At 40.2% G+C, this 22,814-nt stretch overlaps 1 protein-coding gene across 1 annotated transcript in view; it reads left to right on the top strand.

The window, feature by feature from the left end:
• Positions 1-22,814, top strand: part of FGF13 (fibroblast growth factor 13) — a 510,355-nt gene that overhangs the window by 239,872 nt on the left and 247,669 nt on the right. The gene's annotated exons all lie outside the window — the stretch shown is intronic.

Below are 22,814 nucleotides of genomic sequence, written 5' to 3'. Positions count from 1 at the left end.
CTTTTTGTTAAATATATTATAATTTTGTGTCCAGTCTGTGATGACTTAATTTGTTCTTGGTGTCTTTTTTTATGTGCACATTTAAAATTTTTTAATGTAGTCATATTTATCAGTCATTTCCTTTATGGTTTGTGATGTTTGTGATCTTTTATAAGAAATCCTGTTGCATTTTTTTCATAGGTAAGCCCCTAAAGTCTCAAACAGCTCTTTTCTCTTAATTTATACATAGTACTAATACTCCTGCTGATCTGATTTTGAAGTACCTCACAAATTAGAAGTAGTGCATTGGAATGGGTAAGGGAAATTTTATAGGTAGATACTCTGATGATAACAAATGATGATTTTTCAGCCCACATCAATTAATTGTACTATCTGCCAGTCAGTCATCCACTTCTGGTCATTGTTTGGGACTCAGACATTAACTTCCCTCAGAAACATTCCTTGACATTTCCCAATACTTGTTCTGAGCTCCTCCTTTATGTTTAAACATCCCCCTATACTACCCTCATTATAGTACTTCTCACACAGCACTGTAACTGAATGTTTACTTGCCTATGTCCCCTACTTGACTGTAGGCTCCATGAGAGAAGAGACTGTGTGTTATTTAATGGTTGTATCCCTCAGTGCAGTGCCTAATCCATAGTAAATGATCAGAGACCCATTATTGAATGTGGGGACAAAGGAGATGCATTTAAAATAAGCAGACATAACACCTCATAAAGTAAAGCAACCTTAGTGTATTTAGTTCAAAGGCAAACTCTCTTATGATCTGTAACTCCCTTCCTCATGGGAGAAGCAAGACTAGCCAGAGTTCTGTAGGCTGAGCTACTTATCGTAGAGAACAGGATCTGGGGGTTATGGACTACAGGGGATTTTGTGTTCAAGGCAGTGGGGACCGTGGTAGTAGAAGGGGTTGGTTAAGCAAAAGAGAGTGAAGGAAAGCCAAGGTCCAATTCCCAGAGACAGCATGTATGAACAACAAGCCCCAGTGTCAAGAGCCAACAGCTATATGAAAATGATACTGAAGCACAAGTAGACAGGAACTCGTATTTTTTTTTGTCCTCTCTTTAAGGAATCAGAGAATTGTGTCATTTTTTGTGGAAAGCTTTTGATCTCAAATGGTTAAACTATCTGGTGGTGTGGTTCCCCTCCCCTATAATAGACACAGACACATGTTCTTTTCAAAGGAGATGGGTCAGAGTTTATAAAATTCCTGGTAGCTCCTTCTTTCAGATGAACTGATCACATACATTCCTTTCAGAGTCATCATAACTCAAAAAATTGTTCTGATGGTGAGTGAGGAGAAAATAGGGCCTCCTTTCTGGTCAGTTCCTACTGCTTCTGGACTTTGCCATCGTGAATCGAGAAGCCTGTTTAATTAGAGAGCTGAGAGCCTAATCTTATGTCATGGTAGCCTGTGGGATTTGAAATACACACTTGCAGATGCTATCTGTAGCAAAATATGCTCATAACAAGGCAACTTAAAAGTAAAAAAAAAATAAGAAAATAAAGAGCAAACTCCAAGAAAGCATGAGACATGGGGAACACACTTTGATAATCTTTAGTGGACTTGAAGCAATTGTCCAGAAGTGAATTATCATTTAAAATTTATTATAAATGATAGGAAAGTAAATTACCTTGGGTGAGACTTGCTGCTCAAAAAGTAAAGTGAAATGTGAGAGTCTTAGTCAGCTGGGGCTGCTATAACAAAATACCATAGACTGAGTGGCTTAAACAACGGACATTTATTTCTCACAGTTCTTGAGGCTGAAAGTCCAAGGTCAGGGTGCTCAACATGGTCAGGTTCTGGTGAGATCTCCTTTCCTGGTTGTGGATGACCATCTTCTTGATGTACCTTTACAAGGTGGAAAGATAAAGCTCTGGTATCTCTTCCTCTTAATGTAAGGGCACTAATCCCATCATGGGTGCCCACCCTCATGAACTCATCTAACTCTAATTACCTCCCAAAGGACTCACCTTTTAATATCATTGCATTGGGGTTAGAGAGCTTCAACATGTGAATTTTGGGGGGCATAAACCTTTAGTCCATTACCATGGGGGAGGCTCAAGCTAAATGTGTATTTACCTAAGTCTTAGGCTGCTTAGTTATTTAATGTGGTTCTGCTCCTTTTTTCTTTATTTCTTATTACTTTTGCATAATTAATAGTGTTCTTTGAAGCCACCACAGAGTTATGGTCAGGATCAGCTTTAAAAAAACCTTTCACAGTTTTCACTATCTTGCTCTTCCCTTCTTCTTCTGTCTTTCTCTTTCTCCCCTTCACTCTTGCCCCCCCCCTTATGTTTTGTTTTGGTAATTTAGGGATAATCTGGTTTAGTAAAAAGAGCTTTGGTCCAGAATACATCTTAGCTGTGTTCTAGATTCTGCCACTAACTCACTATGTGAACTTGGGAAAATTCCTTTTCCTTTATAGAAATCAGTGTTCCCATCTATACAAAAAGAGGCTTGGACAACTTGATCTCCAAAGTTCCCTCCACTTCTGCTCATATTGGTCTCACTGAAATATGACCACTACTCAATTGGAAATTGCTGTGATACCTGAACAGAAAGCAGAGTGTGATTGTTTTCCTAAGTGAAGCAGCTTTTTTAAAGCATTCAATTTGTCATAAAAGAGTTAATTTGTTCTGCCTGATTCATATTAATATTTTACTTAATGATATCTTTATCAACATCAAAAATAGATAGAAATTTATAATCAATGGCATGCACTGCAAACTAGCCCTTCTCTGGCTCATTGCTGTCCCTGTCTGATGCTGGTCTATCAGAATGCAGATCCTTTCTTTGCATCGTAATTCAGACACCCCTGCAAGCTTCCCCACATTATGAAGCCTGTTTCTTCCGTGATCTAGTTTAACCAGATCAGGAATTGCAAATGGGTTCATTTCACTTGTCAACTCCAATCAATTGGTAAAAGATACTAAGAAGCCTGTGTTCAGAAGCATTGTAAGGAATGTTTGGCCATTATGGACTTAAAAGTGTCAGAGTGGCCCATATGTCAGGAATTTGCTATCCCAGACCTGGATAGTGAGATTTTCAAGTCATCTCCTGCTGTCTTGCAATCAGCTCACTGGGGATCATGGAACAGATGTTGCTGTATGATCAATAGCCCTCCCAAAGCTCTGAAGGCACCTTTGCATAACACCAGCAGGACCAATTGAAAAAAATCACCTAAACATTACAGAGCTGCTTGCTGTTCACACTTCACAGCGTCTAATGATCCAGGACAAACATGTATTTATAGAAGTTATTTGCTGTGAAATGGGTAAGAATTAAGGATGATCAGCAAAGGTGCTAGGACCAGGAAGAATTTGGAGAAGCCAGAACAGTTCACCACTTAAATTTATTTACCATCTGTTAGATGCATACTATATGTCAGGCATTTTAAAAGGCACTTTAGTTCATATCTAATCCTCACAGAAATCCTGTGATGGAGGTGCAGAAAGGTTTAAGTCATCTTCCAAAGTTCACACAGAAAGAAATGAGTATATTTACCTCTCTGAAGAGTGTGTATGGAAATTGATGGCAATGATGAAGAGAAGACCATGGACCCATCAGCTTGAACCCTTGAGGATTTGGGATTCCTCACCTGTAGATCTCTTCTGACAATAGATGATGGCAAGACACAAGCTCCTGTTGAGGCTTTAGTGGATCAATAAATAACATCCTCTCATTCCCTGTCTGAGTCTTGAACAAAATGAGACACAGCAGTGAAATATATGGAGATAAAAATATCACCTCAATTTCTGGTAAAGCTGTTTGGAGATCATGGCTTAGGTCTGTGGCCAAGAAAATAAGAATGCATGTTACTTCAAAAAGCAGATTCTAAGAAAGAGAAAGGAGCTTAGCTGAACATGCCCAGTTCCTTTTGCCAAATTTATTGGGTCTGATGATGATAACGGTCTTAAGTCCGCTTCTCCCTGAACCAGACCCTGAGGAAGGATTTGAGTTAAAGTGGTTTATTTGGAAGGTGATTCCAATAAACACCATTAATGGAGTAGGGAAATGAGACACGGAAAAGAGGAATGTCTGTAAACTAATGTATAGTACGTTAATGAGCAGGTTACAACCATGGGCAACTGGGACTCTGTCATCCTGGGGACCCTAGAAGTTGTACAGAACATGCCTTAGAGTTGAAAAAAATGGAGCAGTTACCCACTAACTCATGTCACTCATTGATTAAGGGCTGCTCCTGGGAACATCAACTCCCTGGCAATTACTCACTCTCCAGCTTACCCCATGCCCAGGTGAAGCAAGATTCATGGGGCTAGATAATGCATGCTGGCAGGCAGAAATGGCAGATACTTTCGGTAGAGAGGTACCTGTGTGTACAGGAACAGTCAGTGCCAAGAGATTTGGGTGGGGTATAGATAGCACAACATTTACTATAGGACCTGAAACAACCACTCTGTGGATTTGCTAAGATTAACTAAACTAAGCCTTTCTTTGGAGCAGTTTTCCTACTACTTTCTTTTCTCTGCAAGGACTTCTCACCAGAACTCTCCCAATATAAGCATGGGATTTTTTTTGTCAAGATAAAAAGGATTTTTTCCTTTCTTTCTTTTATTTTTCTCTTTGTAAGGCAAAAAAAAAAAAAAAATCCAAAGGAAGCTCCAAAACAGTAGCAAGGTCTTGGCTTTACAAGAGCTCTGGAAACCATTAGTGGGGTTTGGAAGCTGTCACTGTGCTGTCAGGCAGATTAGCTCTAAAGAAAAAGGCAGAGATGAATGTATCCTGTGACATGGATGCCCCAACCCTGCTGTCTGGGGAAACTGAGATGGAAGTCAGCACGAGGGACTAGGCTTTTCTTATTTGGGAATGAGAGAAGGAGCAGGCTGCGTCCAGGACATTGACCTACAGTACAGTGGGTCAGCTGCAAAATAACTGTGGGGGGAAGATTCACAGAAATGGGATGGAGCTGGAAAGACTGTATTGGTATTTATGTGAAAGGCAATAGCATCTCTGGAGGCACAAGTAAGTGGAAACATCTTGCCCAGTACCCTTTTGCCTGGATCTCAATATACTTACTTGGCCATTAGCTACTTGCTGTCCAGAGGAGCAGTAGGGGCTGAGGGTGGGGAGCTGTCTGTCTTAGGAGGAGCCCTGAGAGTGGGATCTCTGAGAGGACTGATGATTGATTTGTAATTAGTGAATGAAGTTTGTCAAAGGCACATGAAAATTTTCCATGGCTTTTGTATTTTGTTTTTAAAGCCTGGAAGAGGAAGAATTATCTCAATGGTGGCCTTGCCCTCATTAATGGGGCATTATCTCCACTTGTTCAAGCACAGTACAAATAATACTAACAGCATAGCAGCATAGCAGTGAGAGCTTTCCCTCAGGGTTGGTCTGGGTTTAATCCTGGGATGGAGACATGTTGTTTCCATTAAATTATTTCTTCCTGGAGTCTTACCTTTGCACCAGAAACCAAAAACAAGCTGTTGAATTCTTCCAATTATTAAGGGTTGGCAGACTGGTCAGATCATATTATTATTTTTTAAGGTTGATGTTAAAATGCTCCTTGTTCAACCTGGTAGGTATTTTTTTTTCTTTTTTTCCCGTTACTACCTCGTTTATTGTTTTAATTCTGGGTAACTTAAGTCATCAAATTTTTACAAATCTAACAGTAATCCAACTACAATCAAAACTTCTAAAAAGTAGAGGCTTTTTCTGCCCAGATGCAAGGGAAAAAATTATAACAAGGTCCTGCCCTTAAAAAGGGAATGATGCTGTCTGGTTACAAATGGATTTGAAATATAATGAAACTTTGTTTGCAGTTTATTGCTATGGAATCATATCCTGAGTTTGAATGAGCTGTCTTAGCTAGGGGCTTGTTTTCTCTTCATACCAGCACAACACAAGAGTGAAAAGCTGGCGCTGAGGAAATGTCAGGGCCAAACACTGGGTACAGCCAGAGGAAGGGTCAGGATGCTCTCTTCCAGAGACCTGTTCAGGGCTCTTTAAGGAGTTCATTTTCCCTGGATGCAGCCTGAGAACTATCCATACTCTTCCTTAATCTCCATTGCCATTTTGAATGGGGACTTCAGGCCAAGGCAGAACAGAACCTGAGAGCAAGAATTCAAATCTGACATCTTTGCAATTACCTAAACCCATAGCCTTACACAACAGTATCTACACAACAGAATCTCTTGGGAACCTGTTAAAATGCAGATTCCTGAGCAGGGTTGCTAATATGTTGATTCAGTTAGTTTTGGGTGGGGCCTGGAAATCTGTGTTCTTTAACAAGTTCCTTGGGTTGCCCAATTTTCATCAATTAGTGCCAATCCCTTACTCTAAGTGGATTAAATAGTGGCATGTTTGTAGCAGAAGTTTCTAACTCTACTTCAGTTACATTTTTCTTTCTTTGTATGGACAGCTGGCTTGTTGATTAATATGCCTTCAGAGCCCAAACCTCTGAAGTCAATGTTCTGTTCTCAAATCTGCTTTTGATTTGAAGGGTGACCTTTAACATCTTTATGGTTGAGTCCCTCCCTATTTCCTGTGTGGACCTAACCACTCTTGTTTAGCATGCTGAATGCAAACGGAAAACAATTGTGGAAAGTTCAAAATGTAAATTGCCATGGAAACATTATGGCATCAGTAAAACATGTATTCTCAGCAGATGAAGGGGAAGACAGATTAGGGGAATGAAGCTATCCATTCATCAACCTTGGATTAATCAATCTCTGCTTGTCATCGTAAATAGAAGGATTTAAAAGGATTTATAGATTTCTGGTCAGAATTTGTCTGGCTTAGTATTTTTAATGTCAACCTGAAACATTTTTATAAAAAGTGCCATGCTACTTCTCCTGGGATCTATGCAAAGATCAGTCTCCAAGAAGGTGGGAAGCTGTTTGCTCAGGGACCTACAGTGCTGCTTCCCTTATTCATTTTTCCAGGATGTTTGTTGATATGTACATGTCCATTTAAGTCAAGGAATAGTTCCTGAGTAACTTCTGGGACAGGGTGTTATTCTGGGTGTTTCAGAACAAGTACATGTGAGGAATATGCAGTCTCTGCTTTGATGAGTTTACAGTAGTGATTGTGAAATTTGGGGTAAAAGTAAGTTATTAGTTAACTGTGATACAAGGTAAAATAATATTTTCCATGGAGATTCAGAGCAAGGAAGGTCCCTGCATGTTGGGAGAATGAGCAAATACTTCATAGTGGGGAAAGGGATTTGATATAGACTTTGAAAACCACACAGGATTTGACCAGGCACAGGTCAAAGAAATAGCTAGAACAGTGGCCTGACAGTGGGGCACAGGAAAAGTATTTTTGAAATTGTCTTCAAAATCTACTGCAAGACTTTTAGGTTGCTCCGGAAAAGGGCTGATTTCTCCATTTTTGACATAAGTTGGGGATTCATTTTACTATTTAGTCACCCAAGGATTACTATTTAGATATCCAGGCACACCCCAGGACCTCCCTTGTTTGAACAAAGCCTGGGATGCTGGGGCTGTGAGCTGTGGGAGTGCATAAATAGGTATGGAGAGGCAGTTGTGGGATCCTGGTAAGGATCCAGCACTGGGACATGTTACTGAAACATAGAGGCCAATAGGTTTAGGAAAGCCAAACAACCTGATTACCTCACAGTATAAATGAAAAAGCCTGGGTTTTACAATCAGATCGACCTGGATTTCAGTGCCGGTTCTTGCTACTATCATTATCCTAGGCACATAATTTCATCATGAAATATGATGTGTGTCGTGTAGCTGGTACATCTGATACAGGGTAAATGTTCAATAAATTAACTGCCTGGTTCATGTGTGTAGAGGCCAAGTTTCAAAGAGGGAGGGTAGATGCTCACCTGGTTTCCATAGAGCCAAAGTATTAATATATTTCTCTTGCTGTTTTATAACATACTTTGTCTCCTTCAAGTCTCAACTCTTTGTTTGGCTTTAGCCAAGATCAGGATGCCTCATTAAATGTTCCTGGTCTAGTAGAAAGAAAGACCAGCCCTTCAGAACTTGCAGTGGCTTCTTCTGCTGGAATTAGACTCATCTGGGGGTAGAGGCCAAGTTTCAAAGAGGGAGGGTAGATACTCACCTGGTTTCCATAGAGCCAAAGTATTAATATATTTCTCTTGCTGCTTTATAGCATACTTTGTCTCCTTCAAGTCTCAACTCTTTGTTTGGCTTTAGCCAAGATCAGGATGCCTCATTAAATGTTCCTGGTCTAGTAGAAAGAAAGACCAGCCCTTCAGAACTTGCAGTGGCTTCTTCTGCTGGAATTAGACTCATCTGGGGGTTCTTTAAGCTGATGCTTCCATCTTGCCATGCTTTGGCCTCTACTTGAACTTTCTAATCTTATTAGTTTTGCCCTATATGCCTGGGAGCCTGACCACAACCGTACCAAGATTCCAATATACCAGTGTTCCACTGTTGCCTCTAGGCTAAGTTATTCTAATGTTTTTTTGAAACGGGATCTCACTCTGTTGTCTCTCACCCAGGCTAGAGTGCAGTGGCATTATCATAGCTCAATCCCAAACTTCAGGACTCAAGTGATCCTCCTGCCTCAGCCTCCCAAGTACCTGGAACTACAGGCACCCACCATGATGCCTGACTAATTTTTCTATTTTTTGTTTTTTGTACAGATGAGGTCTCACTATGTTGTTCAGGCTGGTCTTGAACTCTTGGCCTCAAGCAATCCTCCTGTCTTGGCCCCACAAAGTGCTAGGATTACAGGTGTGAGCCACCACACCCAGCCTTAATGTCTTCTAATTGTACTCTGGTCTTTGCATATGGTAAATCTTGCTCGCCAATGCTATGGGTTGCTTCTGGTGGTCAAAAGTGACCACCTGATCATGACTGAGAATCTTAGGCACCAGCTTGGGGGAAGTCTGAGTATTTTTTCACTTTGGGCTGGAATTCTGAACCCTGAAGACTCCTAATAAATGATGTCTTTTAGGCAAATGCAGGAAGACCTGTGCTTCATAGCTTGATCTTGTCTCTATGCATTCCAAACAACCTGGTGGTCCAGAGTAACGCCCTCAGGTGAGCCTGACACTTTTGGTCTGCCTTGAACTGTCCATGGGGCTTCTGAACAGCTTCTAGACTCCATGATAGACTGAGAAGTTGGTGGTATAAGAGCTACAAATACAGTAACTTAACTGTGTTTACCTCAGTGTTTCTCAGACTCATTAGATTGTGACACACTGCCTGCTCATGTGCATGCTAGTTCACATACCCACCCATCAAATGCCTATTAACATACCCAGATAATATTTTCCCCTCACTTTGGAAAAATGTCCTAATTTAATCCTTATAAAAATGCTGTAAGATTGATTTATTGTCTCCACTTTATTGATGCAGAAAATGGAGTTCAAAAGGCTTACAGGACTTGCCCAACATCACCTAGCTAGCAAATTGCGGAGTTGCATACACTAATGGGAAACTCTGTTGTTCTTCAACCACACTTACTGTCCCTGCATTCTTAAGCCCTGCCATTGGCCCTTGTGATAAACATGTCATGCTAGCCCAAAAAGTTGGGAAAGAATACCCTTACATAGAGTGCTCATGCCAATCAGAAGCTGATATTAACTCCATGAATCTTAGAACATAGATGGGCTCTACTTTGGGTCCAAATTGAACTGCGTCTTCTTCCATCTTTATCTCTCTCTGGATTTGGGGGAATTCTCACGTGGGAGGAGCACAGATCATGGCATAATTACCATCTGCTCCACTTGGGGACTCTGTCAGCTTCCACATCCACCCCTTAACCTCCTACTCTAGGTGGGAGCAATGGTAGAGCCTTTTCAGTGTTGATGGTTTTCTACATGCCCCAAGGGACCAGGAAAACAGCACAATAACAAAATCCTTTTAGCTAGAGAATTTTCTGTCCCTAAATCACAGAAGAAAACCACATAGAGACAACTAGAAGCTCAGCAAACCCCATCAAACTTAGCTGTCCACATTTTTCTTCAATCCAATTCCTATAGTGACATGTAGCATGGCTGAGATGTGTGTTCAAACCCTGGTACCTAGCTGCATGATTCTCTGAGCTTCAGTTTTATCATTCATAAAATTGGGACAAGAATGCTTGTTTCTGTTTCATAGTGTGCTTGTAAGGACTAAATTAGATAATTGTTGTACTATGTTCTACACGTATCTGATGAACATTCCAAGGCAAAATTTGAAATAAAGATGTTGTTTCAGCTGAAGACAGATGTTAGGGATAGTTTGTTATTAGTCCTGCATTTTGGCTGCAATGGCATTTCAAGGTTCAATATCAGGCTGACTGTGACTCACAAGTGAATACAGAATAATAGCAGTACCTGTGAGTTCTTGGACTGGGAGTGAGAACCCTGATGAAAGGATTAGCTCCCTCAGCACGTGGCAACTCTGGTCATGGTGACTTGAAGTAGTGGTAATGTCCCAGCTCTTTAAATTGCTAGTAAAAAAAAAACTTAACATAATAAAAAATGCATTAGCAGCACAGAATGTTAGGACTGAAGGCTCTTCCTCCAGTCCTTTCCTCTACATAGATGGGAAGCTAAGAACCCAGAGAAGAGCCTGTACCTGGCTCCAAAGTGACACAAGTAATAAATGATAAAAATGAGATTTTAACCTGATCTCTTATCTTACATTATGTCAATGTTCTTATTTAACATGATCATTAGATAAAATTTGGAGAAAAACTATGGAAATGATAGGGAAGAAAAAGCACACCTATAATCCTACTCCACAGACATATCTATCATTATTTTGGCATATTTGGTACACCAAATAGCAAATACCTTCCTTTCTGTCTTCTCTCTATGCATTTTATTTCACCTACTTAGAAACACATTAAAACCCAGGTCTTCTGACCTCACACTCAGGGCTTTCTCTTAACATATCAGGCTGCCTTTCTAATCAGCATCCTTATTTGATATATGGTAAACAACAGTTAAGTTTTAAATTCTCAAAACCAAGTAAATCTGCCAATGATCCCCCAAATGTATATGGCTCATTAAGAAAACAGGTATAATAATTAAATTGTGAATAAATCAATCACCGAAATGGCCTAGATCAGAGCCAAGCATGATGCTGGACTCTCAGAGGAATCTCAAAAAGCACCACCTCATCCCTGCCCTCAAGGAGCATGCTCAGTGGTGTGACCTCTATCTGAATCAGGGCCGCCATGCCTGGGTTCATCCCAGCCCAGAAATGGAGCATAAAATGAAAAGGCCACATGGAAGTCCTGCTAATATCAGGAATACAATGCCTAGGCCCTAGGCATTTTGACTCAGCTTCTGTTTTCTCTCCCAAGGATGAATTACTAGAACTCCAGCATGCAGCCTGCACTTTAACTCCCTCTTCTCTTCCCAACTCACAATCTTGTTATCAGTCTGATTTGGGTATGTTACAGAGAGGGGACGGGGAGCCAGCAGAGATGTGGCTGAGAGTGACTGAGATAGGTCAGAACGTCCTTCCAGTAGGTCCTGTCTTAATGGAGGTGATGCTTTACCATCATGTGCACTGGGAGACAGCAGGAACCTTCCCCCTCACCCCTACTCCCTTATTTAAGCAGACCTAAGAAGTTCCTCCAAGGCTTTTCCTAACAGGGCATCCACATTCTCTGTGCCTTGCTGGCTGGCCACAATTCCTTGGGGAGGCAGGAGCTTACTCTACCATCCTAGCCAACTTGAATAATAGGAAATAAATGGATGGAGAGCCAGGCAGCCTCTTTGTTACACAGCACCTTAGTGAAACAGCCATCTATTTTTAGAAGAGGATAAAAAAAGATAGCAGCTTACTCTTTAGGGATCGGCAGGTGGAATAACGATCTGACAAACTTTAACATTCAAGATTTTTTACCTGGGCTGCAATTGAGACTTTTTTGCCTGCCTGAATGCGATGCTGTCAGTGTAATCGCACATCCCTGGGCAACCAAAACATGAACGCTGGGAAAAGGAGACATAGGACTCTGTGTCACAGAATTGAGGGCTAAGGGAGCATGCTATACCAATTGCCTGAGTGATTGAACTAGCAAAAAAAAAAAAAAAAAAAAAAAAGGTGGCATAGTGACCAGGAGTATTTGAGCACAGATCAGGTCTCTGTTCAAACATCACACTCAGTGAGGTCTTCCTTGGCATTCTATTTCAAGTAGCCCCTGCCACTGACTGTCCTTTCAGCCTACATTATTGTTCTTTCCTGCACTTATTACTACCTGACATTGTACTTTTTATCTGTTTAATAGTTTTTCTATTATCTGTCTCAGTCACTAGAATGTAAGGCTCAAGAAGACAGGAGCTTGCTTTTTGTTCACTGTTGTGTCCTCAGGGCCTAGAACTGTGCCTAGCACATGGCAGATGCTCAGGAAATATACGTTGAATAAATGAATGAATGGTATAAATGAATGAACCCAGTATCTACAAGAAAATGAGTATGCCAATAAAAATGACAAGAGCAGTTAATATTTATTTAATTAGGCACATTAACTCAATCTCCAGAGTGATTTTGCATGGTACATGCTGTCCTTTCCTTATACTAAAGGGAAATTAGACTTGAGAGTTAAGTGACTTGCCTCGGTGACCTTGGGGTGACAGCATGAATAAGCAGCAGAGCCAGGATTTGATCGTGGACCTGGGGCAATGATTCCAGACATATCAGACTGAGCATTCACTTGGTAGCATTGTCAACTGTTTTTTGGAATTTTCTTCCATGATTCTTACCCAACTCTGTAAAACTCTTTCACTAAAATGACATGAGGTAGATGTTTCATTTGTGTCTACTTAACCTGTAACACTCATGCACTTGTCATCATAAACTGAAACTAGCAGAGCAGAATATGCCTCATTGTTCGTGGCAGAAAGAACTCATTGTTCACTCTTTGGCTCAATTGCGGCTCAGTGGTGAAGCCAGACCAAACAGGGAATAGCAGTTCCTGTCCTTGAAAGTTTATGAATAAGGATTAGTGGTCATTCTGACATGCTCTAATGTGGACTTTCTCCTGCTGGACATGGTCTAAACAATCACATTTACTAACTTAAAGTGTTTTACAAAGCCAGAGCATGTTAGGGCTTCCTGGTCACTTTTGTAGTCACTTTCATTCAAGAAAGCACAATTTGAACATACTTCCTTCTCCCCAAATAAAGTGCAACAAAAATAAATCAGATCACAAAACTACACCTAGTAAAAGCAGCCCACTGAGCTCCCCAAGGTCAGTGCATATTTGTATGTGCATCCTAATGTTTCCAAGGTCCCCTCAGAGGCTCATTGCCTTCTGGGGGTTCCCAGGTGCTGTCAGCTGGCTGGGGGAATGCATAGAGTCATTTTCATCCTGAGTGTAGCTTATCCACCTGGCAGCACCTGGTACATTCCATTGTCAGAGTAGTCACATCATTATCTTGTGTTTATGAAAATTAAAGTCTCTATCATGTGTTTGTATTATAATTAGCCAATTAAAGAGTTTTATTATTCCTTTTGGAGGAGACTCACACTTGAGAGAGAGAGAATTTGTGTATTCATGAAAGATTCAAGGGTTCACTACCTTGTTTCCAAAGAACAGACAAGTGCCAGCACCATCTGCTCTATGGGTTTTGTGCTCAGTCAGCTCTCTGTCCTACGAATCCCAGGTTTTAGAAGGATTATGTGCCACTCAACCTAGTCTGGACCTAAATTCCTTCTCCTTGTTCGAACCACTACCAGATTTCCTAAGCCATTCTTCTTTATTTCTGTCTGGATAGTCATGATTGTACTTACATCTATTGTGAATTCACTGAGATTTCAAAGTCCTTTTCAATATTGATTTGTAGATAATGACTAAATACCTAAAAGAAGTATAGATTCCTGACACTTGAATTCCTGTCACATTAGAGAAAAATCTATTTTTTACCAAGTTTCATTTTCAACATATTCTACCAGGTCAAGTCATATATTGTCAAGGAAGAAAAGTAGTCCATGTGATTTGCTTTCTTGGGGTGCATGTGTCTCTTTTCCCAACTATCTTGGGAGTTCTCACCCTGGCTACATATTAAAGTCACTTGGGAGGGCTTCTCAAAATTACCATAATCCAGGCTCCATCACAGGCCAAGTACTTTAGAATGTCTGGGGGTAAGGCTTAGGGGGATTTTAATGTGTTGCCAAGAGTGAGAACCACTGAATTACAGAATATCCTGTGTCCCCACCCCAAGAGTTTAATTGTGCAGCCAGTACTGGTTGAGGACCATTGATCTAGAATGGAAATATCTTAAGGGAAGGTCTTATATTTGAATGCCTCTGTTTTCCCAGTGCCTAGAAAAGAGCCTGGAACCTAGTAGGTGCTCAACACCTGTACGTGGAGAATAATAGATACTCCAAACAATTCAATTTGCACCAGTCATCTTGTGTCATTGCCAGAAATATCAATGCAGTTTCAACTATATTTCATTTAGAAGCTCCTCCCCCCACCCCCAAATTATAAATCATGTCTTTCTGGAAATGGCAAAGTGCTTCTTTGAAATCTTATTTGAACTTCTGTGTAACCATATTTAAAGTATCCTGACACAAGCCAGTGTGTCCTTTTGATGTACTCCTTGTGGTTTTGATGACTTAATATTTGGAAGGAGCAATGATCATGATGCAGCCTGAGGTCCACTTGAACCACTCCTTTCCATTTTGAGAAACAAAGATACAAACCCCATGTAAAAGTAAGGTGCTTTGAATACTTGAGAAAAACTCTCATTCTCAGCCTTACATGTAATGTGGGAGAGATACATGGGGAACCTCCAAAGGACTTCTCTATCACTCCAGGGTGCTGGGTTATGCCCTGTTAAGCAGCTGCGGACCTTGCTGCAGTAGGAGAAATCACTTCTCTGGACTAAGATGATTGCTTTTCAGCTGATGGAGTATAGTTTTATTGGTCCCTACTCATTTTGCCATTTTAATTTTTTATAGACTTGTCAGTTTTCTTGCCTTATTTTTTATAATAACATTTTCCAGCAGTATATCAACGTTAAAATTTGATTGTTGGCATATTTAGTAATGGGAATTTGGAGAGCCACTTTTTTATTGACATCCTAGAAGCTTGTGTGCAAGGGACAGTCATCAAGCTTGTCCCCTGATGATTAACAATATCTGGTAATTAGTATTTTTCTTCTTTGTTTTTAATCGTCAAGATGCTTTTAAATTGTTAGGGACTGTAGACTCTCACTGGGAACTAGATCTTTTTTTCTCCTTTTTTCTTTTCACCATACCCAGAAACAATAGTGAATCTCAGCTTCTATAAAATTGATCTTCATTTAAATGTTTTTGTTACTATAGCAGATAAAGAAGAGTTGACTCTATGTCTAATTCAGTTTCTAGATTCAAATATTAATCATCAAGTACTGCTCTTTTCCATGTACAACTCGTAACATTTTTTTGCTGGTTGCTTCTTTTTTTGAAATTTACTCATTGTACCAATAACCAAGTTAAATCTTTTTTGATATTCAATTAAATGTGTTTTTGAAACTAGGAATGTTTAGTCAAATGTGATGATGGGTCCCTTAGAGGCATTTGTAAATGATTTTATGGTTTTATTCAGGCATTTAGATGATGCTGAATATAATTTGTGTTTTGTTTTAAATATAAGTGCCATTAGCAAATAAATTCAAAATTCCTTCACAGATTTCAAAAAGCCATTGCCCAAATAAACGTATTTTTGGTATTTAAATATGTCTACCAAGATGTTTCTGTTCCTCCTCATTCATCCTTTCTACTTGTTACCACACTTGATGGAAAAATGAGGAAGAGGTAAAACTCCAATTTAGATTTTTTCCTATCTCCCAAACAGATAAAAATTTAATGGAGAAAAAGTTGAAATTATTAGTTAAAATGAGATTGTGAGAATATCTATGGAATGGAAGAAAAGGCGCAGGGGTGATTAGATCATGTTAGAAAAGGAGGGCTGCTTTCCTTCAGAGAATAAGAAGCAGATCAGATGAGTATAAGACTGAATTACTAAAATAAGTGAAACATTCTCTCAGTATGTTTTCCGGCTGTTAGGCCACATTAAGAACATTTTATAACATGAAATAGGTGCCACATTTATCCTTGCTATAACCATCAAAATAACTCTTATTGAGTGCTCTGCTCTAGCAGCCTAAAAGAAATATATGATATCCTCAAATCTGCAATTCAACAGGCTAAAAGTTTGGAAAGTAGATTTCAGCATTACCAATTGAACACTCACAACCAAGAAAAAACATTTCCTTTCTGTTATTTTACTGATTCTTCTTAAAATGTTAAGTATGATTAGCTTCACAAATCTAAAACTATTCAGTTTCTCTACTTTCTTCTCAATAATTGTAAGGAGCTTAGACTGTTTTACTTTGATCTCCCAATTACCATGTACTAAATTATTGTCTACCAGTATTTAGTTCCACCTTGTTTTCACACTCCCTCCATTAGCCATTATTTCTTTTATTATTTAAAGCTAGTGTTTATTTAGATTCACTAGCAACTTCTTTGCTTGCCATTCTTTTCTCCTACTCCTTTCATTTGGATTCAATTGCCTTTTGTTCAAACTACAATGTCTCCTTTTAGTGAAACTTCATAAACAATAAACACTTTCTTTGTCTGAAGAGGTCAAAATTTCACTTTTATGCTTTTAATGATGGGTTAGCTGGATGGAAATGTTTTAGTCCTCACCAATATATAATGATAATCTCAGCACTTTAAAAATACTTTTCTCTGTATTGCTGATGAGGTCTATTCATCTGATTGTCCTTCTTTTATAGGTAATCCTCTGGTTTTATTTTTCAGTCACTTGAAATATTTTTGTTTTTCCTTCAATGTCCCACAGTTTCAATACAATGTGTCTAGGTATGGATTTGTTTTCATGTATCCTTCCTGGAACTGAATGTGTTTTTAACCCTGAGGATTCATGTCTTTTTTTCTGATTCTTGGAAATTATTACCATTATATCTTGAAATCTTCCCTCACAACCATTATTTCTATTATCATCTCCTGAGAATCCTGTTAGACTTTGGTTGGCATTCCTCATTTTGTCTTCCATGGCTATTAACCATGTTTTCATAATATCCATCTGTTTGCCTTTCTGTACTGCAGTGTGTTTTTTTTCTTAGAAATCTTCCAGTTTACTGATTTTTCAGATCTGCATGGATGCAAAATAGCAAGAGAGCAATCATTTAATTTCCATGAATTTTCACACCTTCAAACAAATTGGAAGTTCAACTGGACTAAGGAATGCAGTCGTGATGTTACCATTAGTAGTTGTGGAGTGTGTTGTGGCACAAAGAGCACTGGCGTTAGACTTTTTCTTGATAGCAAGTACTCAATGAACATTGAATGAATGAGTGAATGAATGAATGAATGAATAAACCTATTTCACTATGTACCAGCCTCTGTGTTAGGTGCTGGGGAAACAGGAAACGTGACAAAACCAGTCCCTGACCTCCTGGAGCTTACACTTTGGACTGGAAGCCATCACATTGCTTTGTAATTGTTAAGTTACCTGTACAAGGCACAGTCTGGGCCAGAGGCAGAAGCAGGAGTCACAGAGATATTTATAGAGGCACAATGTTTGTACTGAGTTTTATAGGATCATTAGGAGTTTGCTAGAGGGATGAGGCAAGGAAGAGAGAAAGGAAATGCCGTGTATCTAAAGGCTAACATAATGAGTGTGATGCGCACTCTCTGGGGAATGGACACGCTTGAAGCTCTGACTCGGGGGGTGGGGGGGCATGGGCAATATACATAACTTAAACTTTTGTACCCCCATAATAAGCTGAAATTTAAAAAAAAGAAAATCTAAAATTAAAAAAAAAATAAAGGCTCAGAGATTCAAGAGAGTCTGGAATGCCTGGGGATGGCCATATTGATGGGTCCTGACAAGGGGAATGCTATGGCCATCAAGGGAATATGTAGTCCTCTGCCCTGGCCTATTTTACAGGCAGCTGTGGCCTTAGCACACTGAGTTCCCCACCCTCCCATGTAGGCAGGTTTCCTGGTGATTAGGACAGAGAAAATTGTGAAGATGGTCACAGGCTTAGGGCCTGTGGCAGAACTACTGGGCTTGGGTAAGTTTCCAGCAAACAGCCCTACTGCCTGCATTATAATTTAATCAATGTTTTTCAGTCCAGATGCTAAATACTGAAAGTGGAAAGAGGAGTCACTGCTTTAAAAAACAATAAAAGCAGATATAGCATGTCTTTCAGTGCATACTTACTGATTACGTACCAGTAAGTACGCTGAGGATACAGCAGTGCACAGACAGACTGTATTCCTTTCATGCCAAAGTGAGAAGATGCAGGATAAACATGTAAGACAATACAGAGCTAATGTCCAAAAGTCATCAATGTTCTAAAAAAAAAATGCAGCAGGGTGAGTAGACAGAGAGTAATTGGGGAACACTTCTTTACCTAAGGGAGTCTAAGCTGATGTTAAGAGTGAGACCCAAATGATGACAAGTGGCTAGCCTAGAGGTGAATGAGTGATCCAGGTCGAGGGTGGAGGAATTGCAAAGCTTCTAAGGCAGGAACAAGTTGATTATGTCCAAAAGACAGAAAGGAGAAGTGACCTAGGGGGAGAACCAGAGGAGATGACGCCAAGGGGGTGGGTAGGGGCGACATCATATAAGGCCTTGTAGGCTATGCTAAGGGATTTTGGATTTTCTTCTAAGCAACATGGGAAGCCATTAGACAGTTTTAAGCAGAGAGGCAACACAATCAGATTTCAGTTTTTAAAGGGTTGCTCTGGAGATTATGTGACTAAATGAGTGGAAAGGAACAAAAATGCAAGTGAGGAGATAAACTGGGGGCCTACTGGAGGAGTCCAGCAGAGGAGTAATAGGAGCTTGGACTAGGGTGGTGGTAGTGAGGATGGTGAGAGTGATCAGATTTGGGGCCAATTCTTTGACATACAGCTCACAGGACCTGGTGATGGATTGGAATTGAGGGTGTGAGGAAGCAAGAAACCCAGATCCTGAGGGGTGCCTTTTATTGAGATGGGGAAGATGGAAAGAAGGAACATAGGTGAAAGGATGAGTATGAAGAGTTGCAGTTTTGACCTGCAAAGGGATAGAGGATGAGAATGGAGATGTTGCACAAGGATGAGTGGTTGAGGAATTTGGACAGGATCCTGTGTGAACCCTTGAGTTAGTGGAGATTTGAACACTAGTAAGTAAAAATGGTCAGCTGGTGGTATTTAGAATGCAGCTAAGCATCCAGTGGGAGCCTTAAAATGTTGACTGATATATAATAAAAAGGCTTTTGACTCACATTGCATTTTCAATGAGTAAAAAGAACATGGCTGACTTCTCAGCCTGATAGGACATGTGGTCATTTACAACTTAAATTCTCATTCTTTTTCTCCCCTCCGATTTTTCATCTTTAACTTTAATATTGCTTATTCTTGGTTGTTCAAATGAAACACTCCTTCCACAAGTATAAACCCAGGACACATGCACCTATACTCACACACATGTGGACACTGACATATTCATATACATACATAATTGTGTCATTTCCAACTTTCTAACTGAAATTAAGTGACCTCTCTGGGTGCTGGCTTAGCGCTCTGCTTCATGTTTCTAAATTGCAGGTAATGTCCTGAGGGAGATGAGAGTTAGTTACTTATTAATTACTTTAGGAAAAGCTAAAAATAGACTTTTTGGGGGTGAATACACTGCATGTAAGATACTTCATGGGAGAAATCCAAGATGGAGGATGGCCAATTCATTCTTGTCTTGGCTCATCATGTATATAGTTTTGAAACTTCTTTCTAATTCTGGTTGCTTCCTGGTTTGAGATCTAGAAGATGCTTCTGGGCATGTGTCCCTTGGGCCAAGCAGCCTCAATTTATCATGAAACCTTGCCACGCTTTTCTAGAATGTTGACTTTGGATACCCCCCCACACACACACACACACCATAAATGGAGAGAATTGTGCTGCTGGGACTAGCTTTTTGTGCTAAGGAAAGGGCTGAAAAAATGACCTTCCCAGCCCAGAAGGCTGCTCTGTGGCATGTGAGTTCAGGGTAGAGCTTGGGCAGGATGCTCTGCTGCACAAGTCAGGAGGGGCGGTGGGTAGCAATTGGCTTAACAATCACGACATTGAAAATTATATTTAAATATAGGCTTCCATTTCCCTGTGTTTCTTCTACTCATACATATCAACCTCAGCCTACAGCCAGTAAGTGTCTAGTTTCTCCAAGTTCTGACAACCCAACCCCAAACATACAAGATTTTTCTTTTTTTCTCTTATCTAAGCCCTTCAAATATGCAAGCCACAGCAGCAACAAACTTAGCCTTGAATAAAGAATTAAATAAAAGCTGGAGAACCTGAGAGGGCACAAGAGAGAACATTAAGTCTGGGTTCCAACTCAGTGGACATGACTGTTGGCATCATGTTGGAGCAGAGAGGGGAGACCAGTCCCACCAGCATGAAAGTAAATGCCAGAACGATCTTTCCTAAGTGAGAGGAACTAGTCCAACAATTTTAATGTGACGGTATCCTTCTGAGCCCTTGCAATGGGCCTAGGAGAGAGAATAGGAGAGAAAAGAGAGAGGCAACAATAAATTACCCAACAGCTTTTCTCAATTATTTCTCAAACTGCCAATTGAATACGGAAGGCAGATGACACAAATTCTCTCCTTTCCAACTATAAAATTGCCCTGATGTTTTATGAAGATGTCAAAAGAAATGATTCTCTTTTTGATTCTCTCATTCTCACGAATCTCCCCTTCCCCTGCAGACTTGGGGCATTTAATCATCTCTCAATATTCTTTGAACCTTCCTTCTATAAAAAAAAAGCTATGAATGCTTTAAAATGATAAGAGGACACAGAAGGATAAAAGGAAGTCTAGACGTGTTGACTTAAGGTGAAGTAATCCCTTGTGTTTCTCTCTCAAAGAACTGAGGCATAAAGTGGGCGCTGGGTACTTCACGGTTCTTGCAATTAAACGTCTGTCTGTGTGACTGAGTGGAAGGAGATGGACAAAACCATCCATTCAATTCACCACACATATATCAAGCACTTACTTAGCGCCTAGTAAAGTGCCTGGCCTTGCCCCCCAGTGGATTGTCAAGAAAGATTTATAAATGAAGTACTCTTAACTTTGACCCTGTGCTAGTTGCTGATGACACAGAGGCGAATAATATTAAGTGGTGCTTGCCCTCAAACAACTCACAGATTTTAGGTAGTTAAAGGGTGTGCAATGAAATAAAACAGTGTGCATACTCCCTCCCTTTTGCCTTGCTTGTTTCTAGCTCTACTAGGAAATCTTAATTTGTGTTGTTATTGCTAATGTCAGAAGAAGCATTTTTAAATAGAAGAGCAAATATGCCTCTTGTAGCTGAAGAAAGATCCCATGGCATTTATTTAGGCTGGTGGGATTTAACTTCAGAGGCAGCTAGTGTTCTGTCTAAGCTTTGTACACGTGGTGCAATTTGTCAGCAGTGCTACCAAAAGCTCAAGCGGGTGTTCCCTGATCTGTCAGGTTTTTGTGAGAGTCCTGTGAATGATTGGCCTCATCAAGGAAAAACAAAGATATGGGCTTTTGGATTCCTTTATCATAGAGGGAACGATCTGATTGTGAACCAGTGCCCTAGCCCTGAAATGCATTCTCATGACAGACTGCCATGGCTGATCACACAGGCCCTGAATGTGTTCTGAGGGCTGAGACACATCAGCCTCAAAGTAGTTTGGAAGAACGAGCTCTTTGGGCCTGTGTCCCTGTGTCTGCTGTGCTCAGCCTCACACAGCCCCCTGAAATTCTTCTGGATCCAGCATACTGGAAATAGTGCTGGCTTGGTGACAGAGATGTGGCAGTTGTGCAACATCCGCTGTATCTGGCTCTGCCTCTCTGATGCTTTGCTGGTAGGTTTCCCTTCTAGATTTCCAACAACTATGCCTGATGTCATGTGGCCTTAGGGCCTGCTCTCATAATTGTTTACAGCAGTTAGTTATCAATAGCATGTCCCCTGCCTTGGAACTTTTTTTTTTAATCTCTCCTAGCTTCCTGGGGCAAACTTTTTAAATTTTTTTTATTTTTTTTTTATTTATTTCAAAATATTAAGGGGGTACAAATTTAGGTTACATGGATCGTTTTTGTAATGCTTAAGTCCTGGCTATAGGTGTGCTCATCACCCAAATAGTGTTCATAGTACCCATTAGGTTGGTTTGTTCCCCTCACCCCACCCCTGGTTGCTTTTCACTGAGTTTTACTTCCCTTTGTGCACATGTGTGTGCATCGGTTAGTTTCAATTTAATAGTGAGTACATGTGGTGTTTGTTTTTCTATTCTTGTGATACTTCACTTAGGAGAATGGTCTCCAGTTCCATCCAGATTGTTGCAAAAGGTATTAATTCATCTTTTTTATGGCTGAGTAGTATTCAATGGTGTACATTTACCACGTTTTATTCATCCACTCATGAATTGATGGGCACTTGGGTTGATTCTACATCTTTGATTGGATCAGGAATTTAGATGCTTACCATCATCTGCCATCATCTACATTATTTCAATACTCTTTTGTCCGATGTACTACTGCTACTGCAGCAGTGTCCTAAAGATAAATAGGAGACATTCAGACAGTGATGGCAGAGGAAAGATTGGGAAAGGCATTACAGGCAGGGGAATTAGTGTGCAAAAGTCTCATGTGTAAGAGCAATTGTTTTACCATTTAACAAATAAGGACACTGAGGCTTAGAGAAGTTAGGCATCCTGCTAAGTTCACATAGCCAGTAGGTAGCAGAGCCCAGATTCAAACACATGTCTGTCTAACTCCAAAGCCTGTGTATTGAGACATATGCTGCCTTGTGAAGGCCCAGCTGAGGAGTTTGGATGCATCTTGCAAGAAGTGAGGAGCCATTAAAAGGTTAGCGAGGAGACT

Source organism: Lemur catta, chromosome X (genome assembly GCF_020740605.2).
Source record: "Lemur catta isolate mLemCat1 chromosome X, mLemCat1.pri, whole genome shotgun sequence".
Classification (NCBI taxonomy): domain Eukaryota; kingdom Metazoa; phylum Chordata; class Mammalia; order Primates; family Lemuridae; genus Lemur; species Lemur catta.
Note: the sequence above shows the minus strand (reverse complement) of the source record. Positions and strands in the feature narration are given on the sequence as shown.